This window comes from Cardiocondyla obscurior, unplaced genomic scaffold (assembly GCF_019399895.1).
Source record: "Cardiocondyla obscurior isolate alpha-2009 unplaced genomic scaffold, Cobs3.1 scaffold48_0_253740, whole genome shotgun sequence".
NCBI lineage: Eukaryota > Metazoa > Arthropoda > Insecta > Hymenoptera > Formicidae > Cardiocondyla > Cardiocondyla obscurior.
The window spans coordinates 1-9251 of NW_027228796.1; the positions used below are offsets into that span (position 1 = coordinate 1).

General features: G+C 35.8%; 1 long non-coding RNA gene and 1 pseudogene across 1 annotated transcript; both read right to left on the reverse strand.

Moving 5' to 3' along the window:
• Positions 1-6: 6 nt before the first annotated feature.
• Positions 7-4097, reverse strand: LOC139112765 (vacuolar protein sorting-associated protein 11 homolog; annotated as a pseudogene).
• Positions 4098-4138: 41 nt separating this feature from the next.
• Positions 4139-5371, reverse strand: LOC139112764 (uncharacterized). The gene is made up of 4 exons (XR_011547431.1): positions 5178-5371; positions 4839-4995; positions 4527-4722; positions 4139-4372 (listed from the first exon to the last, which is right to left on the reverse strand). It is a non-coding gene; the product is annotated as an uncharacterized lncRNA (long non-coding RNA).
• Positions 5372-9251: the final 3880 nt, after the last annotated feature.

The window sequence follows — 9251 nt, forward strand, 5'->3', positions numbered from 1 at the left end:
GTGAACATAATTAAAATGTTATACATAAATTTACCTATATAAGCTAATATATCTGCGAGAAGTTTTGTTGACGCGTTCTTGTTTTTAGCTACACTCCATAGAGCTTGTACCCACAAATTGGGATCTTGATGACCAAATCGTTTACAAGTGGCAAGCACTTGTTCACTATTACCCTCACTTAAGTGAAATCTCAATATTTCTTGATATCTAAGATAATAAATATGTATTTAAAATTATATTTCTATATCATACAAGCATTCATACAACTATGACTTACAGTTTGTTCTCTTCATAAAGGAATAGTAATCCTTTTCTGAAATTATGTTGATGACAAAGTATTAGTATCTGATCTTTATCATAACGAGCCTCAGAATTTTGTAAAAGTCGTACAATTTTCTGTTCATATTGTAGTTTAGTTACATCGTTATTTAACGCTGACCAAACATGCAAATAATGTTCCACTAACGTATTGTAAATAAGTGTGCTCCACCTGTAATATGACAAAACAAATAGTTTTATGATAAAAAATACCCATATTAATTATTTTACAAAAAAAAAATAATAACTTTGTATCTGATTTAACTAAATGTTCCAAGAACTCTACGAGTCGTTCAGAATTATTTAAAAATAAATGAATAAAATCTTCTGGACTAGCTTTATCGACACGCTGTTCTGTATAGCCATTTAAAGCTTCCTAAAAGAAAAAAATAATTTATCAAAATTTGCAGATTTTTATTTTTCCTCAAGTAACAATTTGAACGATTAAAACAAATTGTATACATACCTGATCTACAAGAGGTTTGTTGGAAGGTTTGTAGTTCGTGCATAAAGCTTTCAAAAACTGTGTGGATTCACTTGGCACATTTTCTATTAAAATATTTCCATATTTCTTCATATTTACTTCAGCCTAAAATATTTTTAAGCCATTTTTTAAACAGCGTAGGGGTGAGATTTTTGCTACTTATTTTGGGCGGAGTACTTTTTTCCCATCGTGCGACTTTTGACGCACTGATTAGGCGATTTTATGGCGAGACGAGCGAAAACGTGTGAATAAGGTAATCAAGCAAGCGAAAGTTGTCTTGCTTATCTCATCCGCAAGCCTTCGTTCGTTTCGCCACCAAACACTGGCTCAATTTATGCATCGGCCAAGTCACAAAAGTGGGAACACCCAAACCTATCTTGAGCGGCTTGTTTCAAGGTTTTAAATGTTCATATCTCGCTTATGATCGCGAAAAATGTAAAACGGTATAGAACACTGTATAATGTTAAATATAAATTAATCTGAAATTTACTCTCATAAAACGAAGCGAGCTAAACGAGAGAATCAACCCACATCGTAAAAAAGCGACAATCGAACAATGAAATCTCTATACTGTCTTCTTTATGAAAGAGATAATATTTTTTTACATAAATTCTACATATATACAATACCTCTTCGAATTCTAACGTTGCCATGTATTCCAAAGCCTTTTTTATATTCTTGTTTATCTTCGAATGTTTACTGTGTTTCTGTGCGAGTAACAGGGCATCTTCAGGTGATGCTTGACGGCAAACTTTTATAGCAATTTCCACGTCGAAATCAACTTCACGATCTTTTGTCTAGATTACATATAATGATCATAAAGATAAAAAAATACAACCTTCAGTAATGAGCTTCTATATCAAATATTCAATTCTTTCAACTTACCATAATAAATTCTTTCAACTTATCAGTGTGATTAAGTTTAGTATAACAATTTAATAACAAAGTAGTATGATCCTCTGTAGCTTGCCCATTTTTATGCAATGCTTGCAAATATGTGGTCAAATTATCAATATGCTGAGAATCCAAGAATTTTCTTATCACATAAGACGGTTCTAATTTGCCTATAGTTTTTATATATTGCTCTATTGCACCATTATGATCTCCTTTAGAATATAAATGATCTCCGTATTGACGGAAAATATCTATGAGACCTTCTGCATCATATTGTTGATTTTTAGCTATTCTGTAATACCATAAAATTATATTGTTAAAACTTATTTTAATGAGTTAATTATAATTAAACTGATACACCCAATATACCTTATAGAAACGTCGTACAAATTCTTTTTGAAAAGCAATGCTAATTTTGATTGCAAGTCTTTTTCATCTAAATGATACAATTTGTTATCTCCACTAAGTATAAAGAATCCACCCCACTCTGATAAGACTGCTTGGACAGACACCATTGGTGCAGAAAACACAATAAACTTATTTTGAATATCAAGCACAGTTATAATGTGTTTATCAACACCTGGAGGTATCGGTTCTATTGTGCTATAAATATTTAATAATGATATAAATATTAATAATTTATAAAAGAAAATGCGTACACACATGTGTATGTATTACTTGGGTTTGGTGGATATAGTTGTTCTCGGAACATTTGCTGCTTCTTTTGCTACAATCACCAAATATGTCCTAAACCATTCTAGCATTATCTTTTGACCCTCCACTGCATAGCATGGGCCTCTGCCATCTGGTGTGTAACAATAAATAGCCTAAAACATTTATTTAAAAATAAATAAAAAAATATAACGTCATATATATATATATATATATATATATATATATATATATATATATATATATATATATATATATATCCAATGCAATATATACATACATCATTACGTCCGACCATAAAGTGATTGTCCTGCATAGTCGGCGAGTACGCTGCATTTTCGCGTGCAACCCATATTATCCAAGGCAGATTTAAATTCCTTATCCTTAATAGTAATATTATACAGAAACACACAATTTTGCGTGGCAACGAACAAATAAGTTTGTTTACCAGTTGCTCGTATTGCAAGGCCGGTAATAGACAAATTAACATCCTTTAAGACTTTTATCTTGTTCTTTCGCTCTCGAGTCAGGTCACCTCTGAATTGAAAAACAAATTTCCAGATCCAATTAAGTATGCTATTTTAACTTAAATTTAGAGCTGTCTTAAAACTGAAAATGTTCAGCACACAGTTTGTAAAATTAAAAATTAATGTACAAAATTGTTTTTAGACAACAAAGATAATTATTTACCTATACAGCATAATAGATCCATCACCAAATCCAATAGCCATCAATGTAAGACTAGTATGTACACATAGAGCTGTTGCTGGGACTGCTCTATAGCTAGGTATAGCTCTGCTTATTCGAACGCATGTTGGATTACCTTGTTTATCAGGCTTTGCCAAGTTCCACACCTTTATAGTAGGATTGCATCCATGTTCATCTTCCTTTTAATATAACACAAATAAATCATATCTATCGCATGTACTTGATTTAGTTAAAGAAATACACAGCAGTAAGAGATTAAAGTAATATTCTTACACCAATAGTAAATAAAAAAGTGGAATGTTGCACTTGTTGAGCCAATACTAATGTAATTTCGTAAGCTCGAAAAGTTGTAATTTCATACGATCTATTTATTAAATGAATTCCGCCGCTATTGTCGCCGAGCACTAGATTGCCATTACCACTGGTAGCTGCCACAACTTGCGCGTCCTGTATAAAAGAAATGTAATAATAATCAGAAGCCATCCTCTAGTGTTCATGACAAAAGCATATGACAATTGGTTAAGGTCGTTATCGAAAATAAAAATCAACTCACTCCTAATGCTTTGGCGATCTTTCCTAAGTCGACTTCTTTTTTCAAATCAAAGAAATTAAAACGCCTCCACTAAAATAAGTATAAAATTAATATTCTAAGTTATGTCGAGTAAAAAAAAATTACGAAATTGGCAGAAGTCACAAAAGAATATAATAAAATCGACTGACCTCCAGAAACGCCATAATTTATCAGTGAATCAATGTTTGATTATACATCTACTCAGGCTCAGAAAGAGCCTGGAAGCGTCAAAAGCGTTTGGCAGGCAAATATTTTCGTAACTACCAAAATCGATGGTGCTATATACATCAGCATCGAGTTTAGTAGTTCCGCCAAAAATCCGTCTACCAAATGCTCCCGGCGCTACCATCAGCGCAAAACATCGATCTTTCTAACCTCTATCGATGTATTTTAAAATTAAAATAATTACTTAGATAAAACGTGGGCACTCTACTAGCTATAATACAATCGAATTAGAGTAAAAAAATTAACTTAGAACATTCAAAATCATAGACTTTATAAGATTTTTATTTTAATTTATAAAACATACATGTCACTTTTTATAAGTTAATTATTAATATTTTCCGTAGACTTACAAGCTTGAAACTTTGTGGGACAAAAATAGAATGAAAAAACTGTAATGGAATGCCAACAAGACTCTTGAGAAAGCAGCAGAAATCCCCCTCACCAAGTATAGATCACAGTAAAAATTCTGCGGCCTTCCAGATACTCCAATTACAAGATAACTGAAATATATATTTTAAAGTTAAAAAACTTATTAAAATGTAATGTGAGCACTCTACTACATATAAATAAACCAAATTTAAATCAGAAATTTATCATAAAAACCTGAAAATAATTTATTTAACAATATTTGAATTTTAAACCTACAACACATACCTGTCACTTTTTATAAGTTTTATAAAAAATAATTCCCGACGATGTACAGGCTTGGTACTGTTTGTGGAGCAAGAAGAAGTTTCAAATTATATAAAAAATCCAACGGGACCCTCCAGAAATCAGCAGAAATCTTTTCTCAAGCTGTAGAAGCACAGTGAAACTTCTGTGACCCTCGCAGAACACCAAAACCAAGAATCTAAAATAAAAAATTATTTACAGTTAACAGAATAATTCAATTGTATTTAGAACACTCTACAATACTTAAATAAACCGAATTTTAGTCTGAAATTTAACTTAGAAGCCTGAACTCACTCTGCAAAGTATTAGTGCTATCTGGAGTACTAAGTAAGTCGAGAATTTTTCTCTTGCACCAAAAATAATCACAGGGACTTCTGCAGCTTCCCTGGGTCTCCGGACGATTTCTTTGGTTAGTTTCCGTCGCGAACCTTTCGTCTCCAAAGTGCCAAACCTGTAAATAAAGCAGAAGTATTTTTAAATTAAAACTAAAAATCTCATAAGTGACACATTGAGGTTAAAGTTATATTTTGACTATTTTCTCACTTTTTAATTAATTGAGGCTCTCGAGGATTCTAAAATCGGTTCCTCACGATAGAGGAGGGTAATCTAATTAAATTCTAACGCATGACATACCTGAATTCACTCTGCAAAGTGTTAGTGCTATCTGTGGTACTGGGTAAGTCGAGAAATTTTCTCTTGCACCAGGAATGGTCAGAGAGACTTCTGCGGCTTCCCCGAGTCTCCGGACGGTTTCCTTGGTTAGTTTCCGTCGCGAACCTTTCGTCCCCAAAGCGCGAAACCTGTAAATAAAGCAGAAGTATTTTTAAATTAAAACTAAAAATCTTATAAGTGACACTTTGATGGTAAAGTTTTATTTTGACTATTTTCTCACTTTTTAATTAACTGAGGCTCTCGGGCAATCTAAAATCGGTCCCTCACAATGGAGGAGAGTATTTTAATTAAATTCTAATGCATGACATACCTAAATTCACTCTGCAAAGTGTCAGTGCTATCTGGAGTACTGGGTAAGTCGAGAGGATTTTCTCTTGCACCAGGAATGGTCAGAGAGACTTCTGCGGCTTCCCCGGAACTCCGGATGGTCTCGTTGGTTAGCTGCCGTCACGTATCTTTTGCCTATAAAGTTTAAAGCCTGTAAAACAAATAGAAATATTTGTTTTTCTGACTTAAACTTTAATCAATAACACATACCTGTCACTTTTAAAACTTTTATAAAAATTAGTTTCTGTTGATGCACAGTTTTGGCACTTTGTGGGAATAAAAAAGACGGTTTAAATTTGTTAAAAAATCCAACCGGACACTCGAGGAAACAGTTGATCTCCTACAAACGAATAAAATAAGCATAAAATATTTTGCGTAAAATATTCACCAATGGAGAAACTGCATTAATACTGGCATTCATGAAACGACTCGATTAATAAAATAATGTAAAAATACTTAATAAATAGCATTAAATTGTTGTAAATTAACGAGCAAAATACGATTAAGTATAAAAACTTATAAATAACGCTAAAAACAAGTTTAAAATATCACTCAATTTATTTCAACCAATAGGAACACAGCATTAGTACTGACATTCATGAAACGACTCGATTAATAAAATATTGTAAAAATAATTAATAAATAGCATTAATTGTTGTAAACTAACTTGCAAAATACGATTTAGTATAAAAACTTATAAATAACGCACAAAAGAGGTGTAAAATGTTATTCGATTAATTTGAACCAATAGGAACACAGTATTAGTACTGACATTCATGAAACGACTCGATTAATAAAATATTGTAAAAATAATTAATAAATAGCATTAAATTGTTGTAAACTAACTTGCAAAATACGATTTAGTATAAAAACTTATAAATAACGCTAAAAACACGTGCAAAATGTCACTCGATTATTTTCAACCAATAGGAACAAAGCATTAGTACTGACATTCATGAAACGACTTGATTAATAAAATATTGTAAATATACTTAATAAATAGCATTAAATTGTTTTAAATTGACGTGCAAAATAGCCTAGCTCTTTTGGGTCGCGAGATATTTCACATTTTCCGAAAAACTTTGATCGTTAATATTTCGGTCCACAGGCGTCGTAGGACTCTGATCGAATACTCGTTTTGAAGGGCTTGAAAGCCCTTCAAAACGAGCTTTCGATCAGATTTTTACGACGCCTGTGGACCGAGATATTAACGATCAAAGTTTCGAAAATGTCAAATATCTCGCGAACCAGAAGAGCTAGGCTATTGCGCTTTTTTTTGATCGACGCGGGCTTTTAAGCCCTTCAAAACGAGCATTCGATCAGACCCCTACGACGCCTGTGGACCGAGATATTAACGATCAAAGTTTTTCGGAAAATGTGAAATATCTCGCGAACCAGAAGAGCTAGGCTATTGCGCTTTTTTTTGTTCGACGCGGGTTTTCAAGCCCTTCAAAACGAGCTTTCGATCAGACCCCTACGACGTTTGTGGACCGAGATATTAACGATCAAAGTTTTTCGGAAAATGTGAAATATCTCGCGAACCAGAAGGGCTAGGCTATTGCGCTTTATTTTGTTCGACGCGGGCTTTCAAGCCCTTCAAAACGAGCTTTCGATCAGACCCCTACGACGCCTGTGGACCGAGATATTAACGATCAAAGTTTTTCGAAAAATGTGAAATATCTCGCGAACCAGAAGGGCTAGGCTATTGCGCTTTTTTTGTTCGACGCGGGCTTTCAAGCCCTTCAAAACGAGCTTTCGATCAGACCCCTACGACGCCTGTGGACCGAGATATTAACGATCAAAGTTTTTCGGAAAATGTGAAATATCTCGCGAACCAGAAGGGCTAGGCTATTGCGCTTTTTTTTGTTCGACGCGGGCTTTTAAGCCCTTCAAAACGAGCTTTCGATCAGACCCCTACGACGTTTGTGGACCGAGATATTAACGATCAAAGTTTTTCGGAAAATGTGAAATATCTCGCGAACCAGAAGGGCTAGGCTATTGCGCTTTTTTTGTTCGACGCGGGTTTTCAAGCCCTTCAAAACTTTCGATCAGACCCCTACGACGTTTGTGGACCGAGATATTAACGATCAAAGTTTTTCGGAAAATGTGAAATATCTCGCGAACCAGAAGGGCTAGGCTATTGCGCTTATTTTTGTTCGACGCGGGCTTTCAAGCCCTTCAAACCGAGCTTTCGATCAGACCTTTACGACGCCTGTGGACCGAGATATTAACGATCAAAGTTTTTCGGAAAATGTGAAATTTCTCGCGAACCAGAAGAGCTAGGCTATTGCGCTTTTTTTTGTTCGACGCGGGCTTTTAAGCCCTTCAAAACGAGCTTTCGATCAGACCCCTACGACGCCTGTGGACCGAGATATTAACGATCAAAGTTTTTCAGAAAATGTAAAATTTCTCGCGAACCAGAAGGGCTAAGCTATTGCGCTTTTTTTTGTTCGACGCGGGCTTTCAAGCCCTTCAAAACGAGCTTTCGATCAGACCCCTACGACGCCTGTGGACCGAGATATTAACGATCAAAGTTCTTCGGAAAATGTAAAATATCTCGCGAACCAGAAGAGCTAGGCTATTGCGCTTTTTTTTGTTCGACGCGGGCTTTCAAGCCCTTCAAAACGAGCATTCGATCAGACCCCTACGACGCCTGTGGACCGAGATATTAACGATCAAAGTTTTTCGGAAAATGTGAAATATCTCGCGAACCAGAAGGGCTAGGCTATTGCGCTTTTTTTTTCGACGCGGGCTTTCAAGCCCTTCAAAACGAGCATTCGATCAGACCCCTACGACGCCTGTGGACCGAGATATTAACGATCAAAGTTTTTCGGAAAATGTGAAATATCTCGCGAACCAGAAGAGCTAGGCTATTGCGCTTTTTTTGTTCGACGCGGGCTTTCAAGCCCTTCAAAACGAGCTTTCGATCAGACCCCTACGACGCCTGTGAACCGAGATATTAACGATCAAAGTTTTTCGGAAAATGTCAAATATCTCGCGAACCAGAAGGGCTAGGCTATTGCGCTTTTTTTGTTCGACGCGGGCTTTCAAGCCCTTCAAAACGAGCTTTCGATCAGACCCCTACGACGCCTGTGGACCGAGATATTAACGATCAAAGTTTTCGGAAAATGTGAAATATCTCGCGAACCAGAAGAGCTAGGCTATTGCGCTTTTGTTCGACGCGGGCTTTCAAGCCCTTCAAAACGAGCTTTCGATCAGACCCCTACGACGCCTGTGGACCGAGATATTAACGATCAAAGTTTTTCGGAAAATGTGAAATATCTCGCGAACCAGAAGGGCTAGGCTATTGCGCTTTTTTTTGTTCGACGCGGGCTTTCAAGCCCTTCAAAACGAGTTTTCGATCAGACCCCTACGACGCCTGTGGACCGAGATATTAACGATCAAAGTTTTTCGAAAAATGTGAAATATCTCGCGAACCAGAAGGGCTAGGCTATTGCGCTTTTTTTGTTCGACGCGGGCTTTCAAGCCCTTCAAAACGAGCTTTCGATCAGACCCCTACGACGCCTGTGGACCGAGATATTAACGATCAAAGTTTTTCGGAAAATGTGAAATATCTCGCGAACCAGAAGGGCTAGGCTATTGCGCTTTTTTTGTTCGACGCGGGCTTTCAAGCCCTTCAAAACGAGCTTTCGATCAGACCCCTACGACGCCTGTGGACCGAGATATTAACGATCAAAGTTTTTCGGA